The sequence below is a fragment of the Lissotriton helveticus genome, chromosome 12 (genome assembly GCF_964261635.1).
Source record: "Lissotriton helveticus chromosome 12, aLisHel1.1, whole genome shotgun sequence".
In the NCBI taxonomy this organism is placed as follows: Eukaryota; Metazoa; Chordata; class Amphibia; order Caudata; family Salamandridae; genus Lissotriton; species Lissotriton helveticus.
In genome coordinates, this window is record NC_136073.1 from 720,362,579 (window position 1) to 720,382,515 (window position 19,937).

Below are 19,937 nucleotides of genomic sequence, written 5' to 3' on the forward strand. Positions count from 1 at the left end.
GCCCCGCCCACCGCCCATCGGACGGCTGACAAAAACCACCTGTGCTGCCCTTGACCTTTGGGACATTTTGCCTGCTAGCTGGTTTTGCCGCCAGCGTTTCTGCGGACCAGCGCTCACCTCACCTCTTCAGACCACATCAGCTGTTCGCCGCACCCGCTCCGCGGGTGCCGCTTCATCGAGGGTCTTGCTGACTCTGCCTGCTGTTTGTCGGCGCACTTCAGGGCGAACCTTGGGCATAGGAAGGCTTGAGGGCTGCGAGCGTGCAGGGACTACCACATCGAGGTGTCCCTGCGAGACCGATTCCAGCTTCCGGTCCGCTCTCCCTCTAGCCCCGCCCACCGCCCATCGGACGGCTGACAAAAACCACCTGTGCTGCCCTTGACCTTTGGGACATTTTGCCTGCTAGCTGGTTTTGCCGCCAGCGTTTCTGCGGACCAGCGCTCACCTCACCTCTTCAGACCACATCAGCTGTTCGCCGCACCCGCTCCGCGGGTGCCGCTTCATCGAGGGTCTTGCTGACTCTGCCTGCTGTTTGTCGGCGCACTTCAGGGCGAACCTTGGGCATAGGAAGGCTTGAGGGCTGCGAGCGTGCAGGGACTACCACATCCAGGTGTCCCTGCGAGACCGATTCCAGCTTCCGGTCCGCTCTCCCTCTAGCCCCGCCCACCGCCCTCTCCAACCTACCATAAATAGGGTGTGTTCTCCCGCAGCGCGGGACGCAGCTCGGGGCGAAGACCGGGCAAAGAGCGGGCCGTTTAAGGCCGTTCAAGGACGGCCCAGGCCCCGAACCCTTGCCTCATCTCGCCTAAACCACCTATTTGTCAAGGTAGGCGGAACTGTGTCTTTGTGTATCGTATCATCAGTGGCCGCCTTTTTTTTTAACTATATCATCATCATCTTTTACTGTCCTTGCGCCACAGATGTCGGCTATGCGCAACAGAACTAGAAGTTGTACTAAAAAAGCTACGGCTGTAGCTCAGGTGACCGGACCTATAGACCTTTTTATTTCACGGGTGAATGAGACTATTGATAAAAGCATTGTTTTATTGGAAAAAAGAGTTTCCATGGATCTGGCGAACGCTAAGCGCTCGTCTTTGGGCTCTCTTGCTAACGCCAAATCGCCCGCCCAGCAGTTATCTAACAATTGTTCTTTGCCTTTAACTGTTCCTTCTAGTAGTGCTCCGACTGTACCAAATGCTGTTGATTTATCAGTTGCACTTTCCGACTCAGATCCGTCTTTTGTTGATCTGGAGACTACTCCAGATTTAGAAGCCTGTCAATCATCTAGCAAAGCGGATCCGAGCCTGGGTGGGTTAGTTGATATGGAAACGGCACCTATACTTCTAAAATCAGGGGGGAGGGTTACCGTCCCTCCAAAAGATCAAATTAATTGTAAAAACAAAGCAAAAGTTGCAGCTAGGAACCACAATTTGATATCACCTACCCCGCAATTGGCGCCAGGTATACCTTGTTGGGTTCAAAATATGGTAACAGATCTTAAATTGGATCTTGAAGCCACAATAGCAGCACAAATCAAGCCCTTAATTTCAAAACTTGATAGGCTCACGTCTTTAATGCATTCGAAGTGGCCAAATAAAACGAACGGGCAAGGGTCTGTTCAGCCACAAGGGTCTATAGAAGCAGTTTCTAAATGTTTATCTTGCGTCCAACTCTCTAAAGATGCATCAAATAATGCACAGGTTATTATTGCTCCCGGGAATTCAGTTTCAACTCATGTGTCGCAAACAGGGAATAATCATGTTCAATCCACAGCTTCATCGACCTCGAAGGCTGTGGGTTCTACTTTGATTCACCAACACTCTGTTGCTACTAACCAAACTATTACATCTCAAGTTAAAGACGATGTAGGTAAAACTAACACCCTTTTAGTACCTCCCCCTGCACACAAGATTGATGGCTCTAAATCAAAGCAGGCACGTTTTAGGTCAATTAACCTGCCACCAGAAGTCTCTCCTTTTGTGGTTGTGCTGACAGCCGTCCCCCCATTGAAGGAGGGAGTGAAAGAAACCTTTGTTGAGCTAAGAAATAAATGTGCTCAGTGGCTCCATCTACATAAACCCTTACCTAATAATATGAACGGTGAAATTCTTACCGTGCGTAGAGGGGACTGGGTGGGCAGAAGCAAGAAAACAATTGTTGGGGATGTAATTACAGTTAATTTTAGGGATGTAGGGGCAGCTAGTTACATATGTAATGCCCCCAATAGTGGTCCTGCTACACAAATCAATCCACTCCCTCTGTCTTATTTTCTACCGGCGCCTTCAAGACCAAACCCACCGAGTTTTACTAGTATAAGTAATAGAGGATCTGTGTATCCTTTGCATCATACCACTAAACCTTGGCAGCAACCACCGCATCTTCCGTCATTCCTTCCACACCACGCCAGTTTTCAGCAGCAGCCATCACATGTTCCTTTTTTTCCCCCACACCAGGTTAATCCTCACTGGCAATTACCTTTTCATTTTCCACCACCACCTCATTTTCCACCACCCTCATACCAGCCTGCCAATCAGTGGCAACTACCTCGCCAGCCCCTACAACCAGTTAAACCTCATTGGCATCAACCATGGCAGGACTTATCCTCTTCCCAAGATCTCTCGTACCCACAATTTGCCCATCCTAACAGATACGCTGTGTTGGATGAGGTAGATTGACTTAGCCCTACTAAAGAACTAGACTTAAACATCTCTACGTCTAAACTAGATATGGAATGCGTCCCATCGGCTACTTCTTCCATCACACCACATGTATTCCCAATAAAGTTATCGCCCACATCCCTTATGTATACAGGAAGTGGGGACAGTCTTGGTGGATGTACAGCTACTGTTACCCCTAGATTGGGTTTAGCTGCCAACCTCGGGGTAGATGATTTAATCCTGCCACGCTTGATAGAGCCAGAGTTGAGGACTGGTGATCCTGGTAAACCAGCAGGACTTTCATTTATTTCCTGGAACATCGCTGGCTTAGCCAGTAAAATAGGTACGCCCTTCTGGTCTAGTTTTATTGAGGAGGGTTTTGACCTCATTTTGTTGCAGGAAACGTGGTGTCTGGACCTTATTAATATTGAAGGGTACGCATCCCACTGCCTTAAAGCGACTAAATCTAGCTCGGGCAGGGCTAAGGGGGGTCTTTTGTTGCTTTTGTCCACCAAGTTGCACGATTGTACGGTTAAAAGTAGCACGACAGTTGGGACTCACAGTCAAGTAATAAGGGTGGAGTGTAAGAAGAGCATTGATTTAGTTGTAGTAAATTTCTACAACAACATTTTTGATGCCACCAGAGGAGATATCCTACCGCCTTTAGAAAAGGAAATTGTTAAAGCCATGGGTTTTTCGAAAAGAAAGGCTGAGGTTGTTTGGGCAGGGGATTTTAATCTGCAGCCCTGCAATTTGCTTAATGGGAATATGTGTGGCTTTGGAGTGGCTATGAGTAGTCAATGGGGGGGGAGGGGAACGAGGGTGGATTCGCCTCACTTCCAACATTGTAGTTATGGCACTATATTAAATAATATGTTAATCACTCTAGACCTAACCCTGCTAAACTGTAATATAAATAATCAGGCAATATCATGTCCTACATTTACAGGAAGAAATGCAGGGTCATTCATAGATCATATTCTTATATCTAGCAGTGGAGACTATACCAATTTGCATGTACAAGAAGAAAGTCTCAGTGACCATAATAGCATTCGTGTAACCCTCCTAGGGCATGGTACTACGATAGATCCAGTTGAAAAATGCTCTATTAACTTAGTGCCCATAAGACCGAAGGGCCTAAGGATTAAATGGACTGGTTCAAATTCTAAGGTTAAGCAGAAGGAGGTCGTTACCAGATGTAAGAACCAAATCAGTTCTTGTCTGGACAATGATTGTGACCCAGGTTGCTTACTAGTCCATTTTGTCTCTATGAATAGCATCATTGATGGCATTTTTTCTAAGGCCCGGTCATCCAATAGTGGTCTAAAGCGGGGGTGGTTCGATAAAACCTGTATAATCGCCCTTAGAGACTTAAAGAAAGCTTTAGGTACTAAACCACGCGCTAAAGAGGACATACAATATTTCAGGACCAGATACAGAACAGCAGTTATCAATAGGAAAAAGGTACTGCAGTCTGAAGCGTGGGAAAAGCTGAAGGAAGCAGCCGAGACCAAAAATAGCAAACTTTATTGGGATACAATTAACAGCTCTTTTCTCAATAAAGAAGATGTACCAGAATTAACATCCCATGTGGCATGCAGTGATTGGGTTAGTCACTTCTCAAACATCTTTAATCCAGAAGGGTTATCCCTTGCGCCATTGTCACCTGAGTCTACCCCCTGGTTACCCCTCTCGTTGGGTATAACATTAGAGGAAAGCCACGAGGGAATTTCCATTAGTAAGGGAGGCAAGGCCCCCGGCCCTGATGGGGTCCCGCTTGATTTATACAAAGATGAACCAGTGTTGTGGGCTCCCATCTTGGCGAGGATTTTTAACTGTGCGGCAGAAACTGATTTCCCTCCTACATGGGGTCAATCGGTTATCGTCCCTTTACATAAGAAAGGTAACAAATCAGAGGCCTCCAACTATCGGCCAATTTCATTATTGGACGCCTCTGTAAAAGTAATGAGTAGGATTTTGCTCAAAAGGCTAGAAGATTGGGCAACTGATTCCAATATTTTAACTAGAGTCCAATACGGCTTCCGGAAAGGTTTGGGCACATTGGAGCAATGTGTTAATTTGGACCTTTTAATTAATAAATACACTGTGGCGAAAAATGGTAACCTTTTTTTATGTTTTGCTGATTTGAGTAGCGCATTTGATTTGGTTAACCACGCTATTCTTTGGGAGGTTTTGCTCGATGCCGGGGCACCGAGGGAAATCGTTCACTTCTTAGCCAGACTTTATGAAAAACTCTCCTGTAAAGTCCGCTATGGTACCCTAGGCGAATGTACCCCGTTCTTTAAAGTATCTCGGGGCATACGCCAGGGATGCGTTTTGGCCCCGCTTTTATTTTCTCTTTTTATCAACGATGTCGACCGTTCCTTGGTGGACATCCCAGCAGATGCCCCCCTGATCAGTGGCAAACCCGTCCCGTTGTTACTTTATGCGGATGACGCAGTACTCTTATCTCGAACACAAATTGGCCTCCAGCGTTTAATTGACAAATTTATGCAGTTTATTCAAGGCCGGAGGCTTCGAGTGAATAAAGCTAAGACATATGTCATGTCATGTGGCCAGGCAGTAAAGCAGTCTAAACATTCCTTTTTCCTGGATAAAGAAAAATTGACTCATGTCAAATCCTTCTGTTATCTAGGTATCACATATAATGATAGTGGGGCTTGGACCTCTGAATTTGATTCAGTTAGGCTAAAAATGCTGCGGTCTACTAGCAGTATTTTTCGATTTGCCTCTAAACTTGGCTCACGAAGCATTTTAGATATGATGCACATATACAATGTTTGTTGCGTCTCCTCAGCACTGTACGGGGCAGGCGTATGGGGCCACAGCAAGGCTATACCCATGCAAATGGAGGAAAACAAGTTTCTAAGGAGGCTGTTATGTGTTCCTCCCTCTACCTCTGTTCAACTGATTCATGAAGAAGTCGGGGTCGAGTTCATCTCCGACTTAGCAGCAGTCCGGCCACTTTTATTGTGGCGTTCTATTTGGGCTAAGCCGGAGACTCGATTCACTCAGGATATTATCCTTGATTGTATAGGCTTGCACCACTCTTCACGAATACAGTGGTTGAGATACATCCATCACTGGTATCTCCTTCTTTTTAATATTGATGTGTATCTTGAGCCAGAAGAGGTTGTCTCTATTTCAAAAAAAGAAATTAAGACAACATTTCTAAATTTTCAAAAGGCAGAACGAAATAGAATTTCTGATGATCTTACTACTGTGAAATTCTATAAAAATCTGAATCTAATTCCGGGGTTCCAACCTTATTTGGGGTTTGTGACTCGTCCCACTCATCAGTATGTCTTGACACGTGTTAGATTGGGTATTGTCCACCACTTGGTTGCATTTCCTAATGCAAGAGCCAGATCAGAGTCACCTTGCCCGTGTGATAGTACCTCTCGCCAAAGTAGTTGTCACTTTTTACTTTTTTGTAAATTTTTTCATTCTTTCAGGTTAAAATACCTCAAACCAATTTTTAAAAAATATAATATTCGTACTACTGAAACAGCACTGCTACTTTTATCCTCTCTAGAGAATGAGGAGATTTGCTTTTTTTTGGCCACTTTTATCTTGAAGTGTACAGCTGCCAGGAAAAGTATAGTACTGTAATATTCTTTATGCTTACCTGTCTGTACCTATGTTATTTAATACAGCTGCCAGGAATTGTATTATGCTGCTATTTTTCTTCTGACATTCCTGTCTGTATATATGAGCCTTTAAATTTTATAACAATTCTTTTAATTAAGGTTATTCCTATTGGTTGATGACCACAGTGTGTTATGATTATTTAAATGATATGTACAGCTGCCAGGAAATGTCTATTGAGCAATCTTTATTGATTTCCTGTCTGTCCATTTTTTTGAGTGTTTTATATATGTTAACAGTTTGTTGATCTAAAAACTTGCAAGATTACTTTTTCAATTGTTGCCCATTACCCTTTGTATAGCTTCCTACCTCCTTTCTTATATATGTTATATGTCGATTTTCAAAGTTTTAACTGTGTATTTTATTATGCTTGTATGATTTGTATGTACAAATCGAATAAAAGCTTTATGAATTGAATTGAATTGACATAGAGTGGAGTGGTGCACAGTAGATTACAGTAGCATAGAGTGCAGTGATATAGAGTGTACTGATGCAGAGTGTAGTGGCGTAGATTGCAGTACAGTAGTTTAGAGTAGAGTAAAATATGGTGCAGTGTTGCATGATAGAGTGGCTGAGTATTCAGTGCGAAAGTGGAGTGTTGCAGGGTAGAGTGCTGTAGAATGCAGTGGTGTAGTGTAGAGTGCATTGTTGTAGAGTGCAGTAGAGTGATGCAGAGAGCAGTGGTGCAGAGTAGAATATAGTGCTTTAGAGTTCAGTGATGTAGAGGCAGTGGTGTAGAGTGGTATATTGTCAGTGATGTAGAATGTTGCAGAGCAGCGTATAGTGGCATACAATGCAATGGTGCAGAGTGGATTGGCGTAGAGTGAAGTGGTGTAAAGTGTATTGGTTTGAGTGGAGTGGCGCTGGATAGATTGCATTGGCTTAGAGTGGAATGGTTCAGAATGGAATAGAGTGGCGTCAAATACATTGTTCCAGAGTAAAGTGAAGTAGCATAAAGAAGAGTGGCTTAGAGTGCAGTGTTGTAGAGTAAAGTGGTACAGGGTAGATTGGAGTGTCTTCTAGTGGATTGGCGTAGAGTGTAGTGGCATAAAGTTCAGTAGAGTGGTGTAGAGTAGAGGGTAATGGCATCGAGTGCAGCGCTGCTGAGTAGAGTGGCGGAGAGTGTAGTGTTGCAGAGTCGACGGGAGTGGTGCAGAGTAGAGTGGCATAGAGTGCATAGGCGTAAAATACAGAATAGAGTGAAGTAGCGTAAAGTGATGTCGAGTTCAGTGGCACAGAGTAGACTATCATAGAGTTCAGTGGTTTATAGTAGAGTGGTGTAGCTTGCATGACGTATAGTGCAGTGGTGCAGAGTAGAGTGGCTTATAGGGCAGTGACATAGAGTGCAGTGTTGTGTGTAGTGAGACAGAGTGCAGTGGTGCAGAATAGATTGGAACAGTATGTGTTGGTTTTGAGTAAAGTAGTGTAGAGTGCTGTAGCATAGAGTGAAATGGCATAGAGTGCAGTGGCATAGAGTGGTGCGTGCAGAGTAGAGTGGCGCAGAGTGAAGTGGTGCAGTGTAGAGCGCAGTGGTGTGGAGTGGCACAGAGCACAGTGGCGTAGCGTTTAGTGGTTAAAGGAGAGTGCAGTGGCATAGAGTAGCATGGCGCAGAGTGTGGTGTAGCATAGATTGCAGTGGTGTAGATTGATGTAGGGTAGAGTGCAGTAGAGTGGTGTAGTGAGCAATGGCGTAGAGTACAGTGTTGCAGAGTAGAGTGCAGTGGGGATTGGCATAGAGTGCATTGGGTTTGATTAAAGTGGTGTAGAGTATATTGGTGTAGAGTGCAGTGGCATGAAATTCAGTGGCGCAGAGTGGAGTGGTGCAGCATAGATTGGGGGAGGCCTAGGTGAATTTGCATAGAGTGCCATGCCATAGAGTGGAGTTGGTCAGAGTATAGTGCATTGGCATATAGTGTAGTGGAGTAGTGCAGGGTACAGTGGAGTGGCCTAGACTAGAGTGGTATAGAGTGCAATGGTGAAGAGTGCATTGGTGCATAGTAGAGTATAGTGGGGTAGAGTGCATTAGCATAGAGTAGAGCAGTGCAGAGTAGAGTGCGGTAAAGTGGAGTATGCATGGTGTGGTAGCGCACTATAATTATAGACAACACATCTTCAATTGAAGTGACCATTACATTTGCACAGACATTCAGTTTTACTGATAAAACTATACAGCGCACAAACAATGTGTGGAGATGTCATCACCTAGTGTATTGATTTGTTTTGATCCTATTAAAATATTAGTTTCCACCACACTTCAGAATTCCCCCAAAAATATGCTTAATTTGTGCTTTCCTGATTCTGTTGTATTCAGAAATATTTGCACAGATCATTTACAGACATTTACGTTTTGTTGTGTGCTAGAAACAACATGGTACAGCCTTCTTCCAGCACACACGGAGTAGCCTGGATGATTGTCACATAAATCCTCTCACTTTGAAGCTAGAGAAAGAAAAGTAAATACGAAGCTCCCTCGGAATAAGGAGCCTGACATTTTACTTCTACCTTTGAATGCACAGAAAATGTGACAAGATAAGAACCATATTTAAAGACCTGTTTACAGAAAGCGAGTAATGGTGAAAGAATACAGTGAATAGGTTATGAGCCACAAAAGTGATGATCTCAAGCTAGACCGCCTAAAACAAATAAAGCCAGCAAATAGAACGCAAACAAATGTGAGTTACAAAAAACAGAGCCAATGGGGGACGTGGCTTGGACGGCGGTGGAAATGGCCGCCTAATCTGTCTCCGCTCCGCACAGGGACAGTGTCTCGCCAGAAGCAGTGTGATTCAGGGCTCATGAGGTATCCAAGACGGTAAACCCAGAGAGCGCAAGACTCTGTGATATCGAAAAGCCGCTTCGCGCCCCATTTACTGCCGGAGAAAAGAGCTTACTACATGTTCTGCACGACAGCCGGGGGACCCGATGGACCGTCGCCATCTTAAAGTTGCAAACCCCGATCCCGCTTCGGCTGGGCTACGCTGACTACAAGATCCTTCCAGCGTGTGGTTTTCAGGACCGGAGGTGAGCGCTCTGTTTCCCCATGAATTGCGGAGCACTGGTGGCGTCTTTGGTACACTACCGCAGTGGGAGGCGAGATGACATGCTTCGCGCCAGTTATGCCTGTCGTTGAAATGGCGCCGTGATTAAAGTCTGCTGCCAACATAGCCCGCTTCCTCGATATGCTGTCTTGCCCAGGGGATTTTTCGGACTAAATATGCGCCCCTATGCTGAGCCCTGACTGCTGCTTGATGTAATACTGCCCAGCACGTCCTAGAAGAAGGATTTCCAGTTCATCACCCAGCTCGCCGCGCCTGACCTCAAGTTGGCGGATCATTGCAGGGATTAAGGCTGCGAATCTCCTCATGTTCCGAGCCCATTTTCGTTGTTCCAGCAAGTAAAACACTTAGCCTTCGCACAATAGCGCTAGCATCAAGCATCTGAGGGAGAACGGAACGATACTCCCAAGTGCTGAGGTTCACACTCTCTTTTTCCTCCAAGGGGGTCCTGCTTTGACTAAACTGAGGGACCTACAATTGCTCTATATCTAACCTGCCCTAATCTGAAGCGCTAGAAGTGGCCAGCAATAGTCAATAGAGGCAGTCAGTGACCGCCAGCAATAGCGGCAGTCAGTAACAGCCAGCGAAAGCGGCAGTCAGTAACAGCCAGCGAAAGCGACAGTCAGTGACCCAGTGACCCAGTCAGTGACAGACAGTGACCCAGCACGAGACCGCAATATCGTCAACGGCCTTCAGTGACTAGAAGGAACAACAACGTTTAACAGCGTCCAGCGGAAACCAGGAAACCAGGCCTACAACTGTTCTATATCTGACCTGCCTTAATCTGAAGCTCTAACAGCGGCCAGCAATAGTTCAATAGAGACAGTCAGTGACAGCCAGCAATAGCGACAGTCAGTGTCCCAGTCAGTGGCAGACAGTGACCCAGCACGAACCGGCAATATTGACATAGACCATTAGTGGCTAGAAGGAACAACAGCGAGTATTAGCGATTAGCAGCGCCCAGCGGAAACCCAGGCTTCCAATTCCCGCCACTGGTGTCTAACTGGTATCTAACTCTACATATCTACACTATAAGAACAAAAAATTGCCCAGTGTTTTGGTCAAATACAATACCAAATATGGCGGAAAGGGAGATCAAGAATAAAAAGGTCCGGCCTGAATCCTCTATTTCCGATTCACCCATCAAAACAAAGGGAGATCTCCCTGGCACTTTGGACATGATATTAAAAAAGCTGGCAGACTTACATGACCTAGCCAAATCTTCTAAATGCAACACAGATTCTATGCAACTTGAGCTGACTGCTATCAGAGCAGACATGAGCACCATGAACCTGCGGTTGAGCGAAGCTAAGCAAGAATATGCGATAACGAAGATAAAGCCTCGAGCAGCGAAAAGATTTTTCAACACCTACACTCCACTACCAAAGACCTCAGACGCCAGACCGCCGAATTGGAGGATCGCAACAGAAGAGACAATGTCCGCATATTTGGGGTGCCGGAAGACTCAGAAAAGGATGCAGATTCCTGTGTAGCCTTCCTTGAGGCATGGATTCCATCAGTTACCGGGATAAAATTTCAGCATGGCCTAGAGCTTGACAGGGCCCACAGAATACCGACATTCCTCCAACAAAGTGCAAGAGGCCCCCGTCCTCTCATCTGCAAACCACTTAGGTATCAGCATACAGAAGCCGTTCTACAGTACGCGAGGAAAAATCACCATATTGTCTGGGAAGGGCACCGCATTATCTTTACCCAGGACTACTCCAGGGAAACGGTAGAGTTAAGAAAAGGATTCCTATCTCTGCGGGATAAGCTGCGAGCTAGAAGTATACAATTTTCCTTTGCAGGTCCAGCCAAATTCAAGATCATTGATCATGGGAGACCATGCTTTTTCTCCAACCCTCATGACTTGTCATGTTACCTGGAAGACTCACAACAGATTGCTATGGACTCCTCTGGCGGATCTTCCAATAAAAGGAAACCAGAATCCCACGAAGTGGATAACCACGATCAGTAAGATGGTGACAGGAACAGTATGAGTCAGCGTCGCCGGGTCACTCAAGGGAGTGAGAGGAACTATACCGTACATGTTTCTCCTGGGACAGTCATACTTAAATTGCCTAATACGCTGTTACACAACATGCTAATAGCTCTAGAATAAGCGGTAGGGTAGTCCTAAAATGTTCAACCTGAGCTAATCCAGATAATCGAGTTAATCCACTCTTACCATTAGTTAAAATAAATGTCCGGTGTTGGATAGAGTTGCCCTAGAGTTCTGTTTTTCTTGTTATATTTATCAGGACGCCATAAGAAAATAATATCCAGAAATACAATGCCTATCAGAGGGTATAAAGATTACCCTTCAACCAGTACAATAACTACAGATGTGTTAACACTCGCACTGCTTCAATTAGTTAATCATACGTTTTCCTGTGTTGAGCTTAGACAGTAATGCCGTCGCAGCTCATAAGGTCGAGTTTCTGGAGGGTAGGGGAGGGTGGAAAGGAGGGTGTGCGGGGGGGAGAGGGTCGGGGTGGGAAGGGGGGAAGGGGGGAAGGGTGTTCGACAAAGGGATTTTAACATTGGATGTTTCAATGGCTGTGCTCTGTTCTCACTCCTATTTCTCCTTTTCTTCTTTCTTTTCCTTTCATCCTCTTCTGTCACCACAGGCGTTTTCTCTACACGGTACGCATTCCACACACACTACACTACCAGCGGAAGCGGAGGAAAAAACAAACACTTCAGGTTACTCTGAGAGACCAAGCTAGATTGAGGCCATATGCTGTCACCACACGTCCTCAATGGTGTTTCTACTCTGCGGTCACCCTTCGCCTAATTATATTGTGCTACCATACCCACAGATATCATGACTTCAGATAAAAATTTTACAGATAGTCTCAACATAGTCTCGCTAAATGTAAAGGGGCTTAATCACCCAGTTAAACGCAAAAAAATCTTGGATTACCTTGCTAAAACGAAAGGCGATATAATTTTACTACAAGATACTAAGCTTAACAAAGAGGATGCAGACTTATTTAAACAACACTGGACCTCCCACACGCTGTGCTCTCCGGCTGTTCAAAAAAAGAGCGGTGTAATCACTCTTATCGCTAAAAAATCAAACCTAGCCTTGATATCCCACACCAACGATAATGATGGCAGACTAAGCATAGTGCACCTACAAAGAGATGAGGACCCTATACACTTAGTAAATATTTATGGGCCGAATACAGACATCCCAGAATTCTGGGATTATGTATTGACACAAATGGAGAACATCCCCCAAGATGAGTTATTAGTGGTGGGCAAGGACTTCAACCTTCCCCTTGACCCCCTAATAGACAGACAATCAAAGTGTGCGTATCTCCCCTCACACTCCCACGAAGCATTACTACGGCTATGCTCTAAATACCACTTACAGGACTCATGGCGACTCCAAAATCCGGACGGACGCGACTGCACCTTCTACCCGCCACCACACAATTCTTACTCAATAATTGATTATTTATTACTCTCAAACCCCTATACACACCTCATTGACGAAACAGGAATAGCCCCAAAATTGGTTTCGGACCATTCATGTATTCACATGAAGCTTGCTGGCTCACACACCCTTATCCCTCCAAAGCGCTGGCGACTTAACGAGGAAATTCTACTGGTCCCCAAAAATAAGAGACAGATAGAGCTCGCCATACGTGAATACTTCGAACTAAACACCCAGCCAGACTCAGATATCGCAACAGTTTGGGACGCCTTTAAGGCCACAATAAGAGGCACTATCATAGGGATCAGGGCGAGAATGAACAAGGAGCTTAACTCTAGAAAAAGATATCAAAAGGTTGGAAATGTTGCATTCCACTAACTTAAAAGACAAATCCATGGTAGATCGCCTGACCAACTTGAAATACAAATATAACGCCATACTAAGCAAACGTGCAGGAGTATGGGTCAACAAGTTCAAAGCACAAAAATTCTGCGAAGGCAACAAAGCCGGGAAACTGCTGGCGTCCTATCTTAAACACAAAAGGAAACAATTCCACATTAACTCTTTTAAGGACCAAACTAATAATACACACACTTAACAGAAGGACATCCTATGTACCTTCCAATTATTTTACGAAGATCTTTATAAAAATAAACTACAATTCAATGTGGAGGAATGTTCAAAATATTTAAATTCTATCAACCTACCTCAAGCCTCTGAGGAGGACAAAGCGAAACTAGGGGCTCCGTTCACAATCCAAGAAATCTCAACCGCGGTCAAAGCGCTGAAAAATAATAAGGCACCAGGACCGGACGGATTTACAGCAAATTTTAATAAGGCATTTGAAGACCCACTTAACCCGGTACTCTTAAACCTGTTCCAATCCTTCCTGTCGAAAGGTAGTGTCACCCCCACGATGAGTGAAGCAACCATCATAGTTATACCTAAAGATGGAAAGGAACCGTTACTAACGAAAAACTATAGGCCTATCTCACTCATAAACTTAGATTGTAAAATGTATGTGAAAATATTAGCTTACAGACTAAATTGTTTCTTGCCAACTTTGATCAGTAGCTCCCAGGTAGGTTTCCTAAAGAACCGTTTATCCAACGACAACACGAGACTCTTAAGTCACGTATTAGAGAAATCCAAAATCTCAGACTCGCCCGCGGTGGCAATCACTTTTGACGCAGAGAAGGCGTTTGATAGAGTGTCGTTGCCTTTTCTGCGTCAATGCATGCACGTATTTAACTTAGGGAATGAGTACATTGATATGGCCATGGCCTTATATTCCCGCCCCTCCGCAAGAATTGCCATAAATAGTTCCCTATCTGAACCCTTTCAACTAGAGCAGAGGACTAGACAGGGCTGCCCACTTTCGCCTGCACTTTTCCTATTGGCTCTAGAACCACTCCTTTGGGAGATTAAACAAAATGATAACATTACTGGTATATCATTCGGCGCCACGAGTGTGAAACTTGCGGCCTATGCAGATGATATCTTGGTGATCATTGAACAACCAGATATCTCTATTGAGGCACTGATAAGATCTATTGAAACCTACTCCTCACATTCCGGTTACAAGTTAAACCTGGATAAATCCGAAGTAAACCCCCTGAACATCTTTACCAACAGAGAGGTGTTAGGCACATCCGGACTCTGCTGGCAAAGTAGCTTCATCAAATACTTAGGTATAGAATTTGGTAGCTCCACGATTGAGACCCTCCAACAGAACGAAAACTCGACCCTTGAGAAAATCAAAAACAACTAGACGGTTGGTCACCCCGTTTTATCATCTGGTGGGGTAGAATCGGGACCATTAAAATGATGACTGCGCCTCTGATCAACTATTTAATCTCTATGCTACCCCTAACGCTATCCCTCGAGTTCCATCACAAACTTGATAAGATGCTCTCAAATTTCATTTAGAAAGGTCAGTCAGTAATCTTTATTCGGCATTTGAATAACACCATAAAAGTACAGCTTTTAAAATATACAAACATTTCTTTAAAACCCAACACACTTAGTCCATCAATTCATAGAAATGGAGGGAATTAAAAAGACTGTTTTCTCACTTCTCGATACAATAACAATTATCATGTTCCCATAGTGGACCTCAGACTAACTGAGGGTCTTAAAAAATTTGTTACACAAAATAAGGTAAGGGGATCTCTAGACATTTAAAAAAAAAAAACTAGGGCATCTTTTGCTGAATTAAAATTAGCCTTTTTTAAAAGATCAATTAAAAAACGGCGCCTGTGCATTAAATAAAATGGGCATAGTAATACAAATTGAAGGGTATCCTGCGGAGATCGACGATCGCAGCCGCAGGGACCCTTTGACATTTGGAAAGGTAAAAAAGCAAGAATCAGCTTACGGAAACTATGGTTGGACAAATCAATTGGCGGTGTCAACCTTCCTGTTTAAAAGATACCAAACGGCTTTCTTAGCCAAACAAGGCTCATATTGGCTGTCCCCCCCCGACGGGTACTCACCTGTGTGGCTGGACATAGAAAGGGCCTTCCTGGGGGGTATCCCTCCACTCTCAGCACTGTCAATAAAAACGAATCAAATCTCAGGCTCTAAATCCATATTTATTAACACTAAGTTGGCCTTATTTAAAATTGACAAGCTTCTGACCGCATCAATACGTCGGTCTAGATGGGAACCGATCTGGAATAACCCTAGGATTACATATAAAGGCAAACCACTGCACAACTACTCTTGGATTGGGAAAGGCATCCTGTTCCCGCACCAACTTTGTGAAGGTGCGTACTCTCTTCCTTTTACAGAAGTCCAATCGAAATTTGGGATCAAAGCCTCCGATTTCTACACCTTCCTGAACATAAAAATGGCCATTACTAAAGCAAATCGGTCCTCCACACCACCATCTCTGCCATCGTATTTCTCCAGACTAAATAGAACAGGTCACCAAGTCTCAAAGATTTATAAGCCCACAGCCATCCAGACTAAACAAACACACTACGCAGTTTTGGTCCTCTCTCGCCTCCTTTAATATCTCTGAACCGGATTGGTCCGCGGCGTGGAAATCTTGCATGTATCATAAAATAAGCCCTACGCTATCACAAACCAAATTCTGGCTCATGCACATAGTCTTTTGGATGCCCGCTCGCCACTATGCACACAAAATCAGCCCTGATGCCTTCTGCTGGAACTGCAAGCGTGCGGAAGGGGATTTGTATCATCTCATCCTCCAATGTGAGTGCGTCTCTACCTACTGGAAGAGTAGTTTTGATTTCATACACAAATTATTCGCCTTTTTGCCTCCCAAAGAACTCCCCTTTCTAATTTTTGGCTTCATTAAAGCTGAGCGCTAAATGAGCCTGACAGAGCCCTGATAGACCTCCTACTCATAGCGGCTGTTAAGGTTGTCCTTAACAATTGGAAAGATACAAAGAAGGCCAACTTCGCTAGTTGGTTGAACTGGGTGATTAACCTCAGAGGGGCAGACAATATCACTCTGCAGCAGTCACCTTGGCGCCCCGCACGAAGGAAGGTATGCAACACACTTTATAACTACTTCAGCTCTCATAAACCTCCGTGAATGCCCCAGGTTCCTGACCATACACACTCTGCTTAGCTGTCCAAAGATGGGTGGGGATAACGTGTTTCTAGTCGCTACGACGCGGTGCACTCTTTTCTTCTTCTTACTACTCTTCTCCTTACTCTTCTTCTTCCTCCTCTCTTTGTCTACTTCTCTGTATCTCCTACTTCTCCCTCTTTCTTGACCTTCCCCTTCTCATAGCCGTGTGTTAATAATTGGGGTACTTGTATAATACTCGGACTCATCTGAACGTGCTAATACCTATCTCAGCTGCCAAGTTGCTTTATCGATTGTTTTGCCATGTTCTCAACAATTCTGATCTTGACTTTGTTCAAATGTATGTATACCTGCCCGTTGATTGTACTCACATTGCATCCTTTTGTCTTGTATCCTTGAAATAATCCAATAAAAACATTTGAGATGAAAAAAACCAGAGCCAATGGTAAGCAATGGGCGGAATCCATTCCAGGAAGCTTTCCAAATGTCCCCAAGATGTCGTTTTCAAACCTGACAGCTTTGCTGTCTGGTCTGCTTCGACATTAAAACTGTTGAGTATTCCAAAGGCTGTCACTTGCCATCATCCCCTGAAATCCACACAACCATATATTTTGACACAACATCGTTCAACAGGTGTAAAAAGCTCTTCGTAGTGATTAGTCAGAGAATAGACTCAAACTGGGGGTGAAGGATTATAAGATTTAAGAAGGTCCTGGAAGCACTTTGTTTTAGTTAAACTTGTATAAGTCTACTTAAAATATAACAAAGGCACAAAAAACTACTGCTCCGTTAACCCCTCTTCGAGGGCACATACTCTTGTCTTTTGTCTTGTATAATGTTAGAGGTAATGACAAAAGTAACCTAGTGTTTGAATAATGTGTTTTAAGTGCACACACCATTGACTTCCATATTTGCCAAATGGCTTGACTAGCATATTTACAAGTTTATTCTACAAACAAATATAGAGATCTCTATATCCATGTATTGATGTGTTACCTTCTGGCTGTTGCTAGTAAGTAGTTCTAGTTGGTACCTAGTTTCCTTAGAAAAAGCGTTTTTGTTTTGCCAATAACTTTGGTTCCGTTTCACAAATCTTCCCAACATTTTTAAAACTAGTACGCCCCTGAATTCAGCTGCTGTCTTGAAAGTTTCGGAGTGACTTCTCAAGCACGGCCGAGAAAGAGGGTGGGGTCCCAAAACCCTTTTTTCCCATGTTAATTCCAATAGGGATTTTAGACTCTACTACAGCCCTAACCGCTGAACGGAATTGCTCCAAATATGGCAGAAAGCTACTTTTTGGGCCAAATATCTTTTTTTTTTTTTTGTGATTTGGTGTAAATCCGTTCAGTAGTTTTTTATGATATTAAAGGAAAAACACATTTGTATATCTAGGGTCACGGATCCTCTGTGAATAACTCGCCACGCTACACTTATCCACGCACCAACAGTAATGCTGTATGGGCTGACCGCAACCTGACTAGAAAGTTGCGGCTGCCATTTTAGACTTTGGATAATGGTCCCTGGTGGCAAAAATAAACATGAAATGTAGTTGAAGGGGAAGGGTAGAGGTACCCTGGCCCCCTGGGTGCAATAAAGGAATCTGCGAGACCCTGACGGGCAAGGAAATGCCCCCAAAAAGATTTTCTCCACATCCGAGGAGTCTTGAATCTGTCTCAACGCTCAGTGTGGCCCCCCTCACACACCAACTGAGACACTAATGAATGCACCTGCTTAGAGACCAATTCCGACACATATGCACCCGCTTACACTCACTCCTGCTTACACTCACTCACACACATGCACCCACTCACAGACACACACAGAGACTCGTGCAGCCAATCACAAACCCTCTCAGAGAATCGCATACCCACTCACACACCCACTGAGACACTCATGCAGCTACTCACAGACCCATACAGCCACTCACTCACCCATACAGCCACTCACAGACACACTCTCAAAGGTTACAGGGTCATTATAGTTCTGAAATAAAATTTAAAAAACCTTAGAAATTGACTAAAAAAATTAAAGCTTACGAGACGTTCAAGGGTATCCATAGTTAGGAAATAGAATGGGGAAAAAACCGTAGACATTCACTGAAAAAACAAAGATTACACTGCTTATGACTTCACATATTACATAATTCATGACATGGTCAGTGACGTCACTGATGACATCACTGATGACATCATCCACACCCATTCACAGACCAATACAAGTACTCACGCAACCACTCACTCAACTGTACAGCCACTAACACACCCCTCACTCACCTATACAGGCACCCACACACCCTCTCACTCACCTATACAGGCACCCAAACACCCTCTCACTCACTCAACCACCCATGCAGCTACTCATACAACCAGTCACTCACTTATATAGTCACACACTCATCCATACAACTACTCACACACCCACATATTCACTTATACAGCCCCTCACACAGCCTGTCAACACAGCCACTCATTCAACCATACAACCACTCAGACACTCACTCACACAACCACTTACATACCCATTCACACATCCATGCAAGCACTCCCACATTTGCTTACTCACCCATACAGTCATTCACACAGAGTAACATTCTCCAATACAGCCACTCACACAGGAGCTCAATTAACCAAACACCCATTCAATCATCCATAAAACCATTTACACACCCAGTCCTACAGCCATTCAGACACCCACCCAGCCACTCAAATATACGGGCACTCTCACACCCCATTGCCTACCCATAGAGCCACTCACTCACCCATACAGCTACTTACACACTCCCTCAAACACATTTACAACCACTCACAGACCCACTCACACTACTATACAGCCACTCACACACATACGGACACCCACCCACATACGGACACCCACCCATACAGTCACTCACATGATATATGTTAGAAATATTATCACTCATTAGTTGTACACCTAGTATACTAATGTAACTTTTCTAATAGATTGTTGTATATGTTTAACAAACATAAACTCTTAGAAAAAACTTGCTCTCACTGGTTGATGTAATGAGTGATGTCACTGACCATGTCATGAGTGATGTGGTATGTGAGGTTATAAGCAGTGCATTGCAGGAGCTGAAGTTATATTTAGCTCAGGTAACTATAACTGCTGAATTTCTCTGGTTTTGTAGGAGTGAAATGTGAGCCTAACTAGAACATCCCTGTAACCTTTGTATTTTTTTGCAGTGAATTTCTAAGGTTTTAAAAAAATTCTATTTCCTAACTATAATGTTGATGGAACCTTTGGTTTTTCAGTGAAAACACACACACACAACCCCCCTACACACACAAACAACCACACTAAGGACCTTTGTTTAACACAAACAGCGACCTGTGAAATGCAAAACCTGTTTAAGGGTTTTTATGTGAAACGTGGGTTAATCGTAGGATAGCTAACAATAAAAGTGTTGTTCTAAATATTTTATCATTGGGTTACATTTATTTGAGCTGATGTGGTCTCTCTCTCTCTCGCTCGTTGTTTAATGTGTGAATATATATATATATATATATATATATATATATATATATCAA

General features: G+C 44.0%; 1 protein-coding gene across 3 annotated transcripts in view; it reads left to right on the forward strand.

Annotated features, from left to right (window-relative positions):
• The window catches only part of ARHGEF11 (Rho guanine nucleotide exchange factor 11), an 883,046-nt gene that overhangs the window by 354,923 nt on the left and 508,186 nt on the right, over window positions 1-19,937 (forward strand). The window lies entirely within an intron of this gene.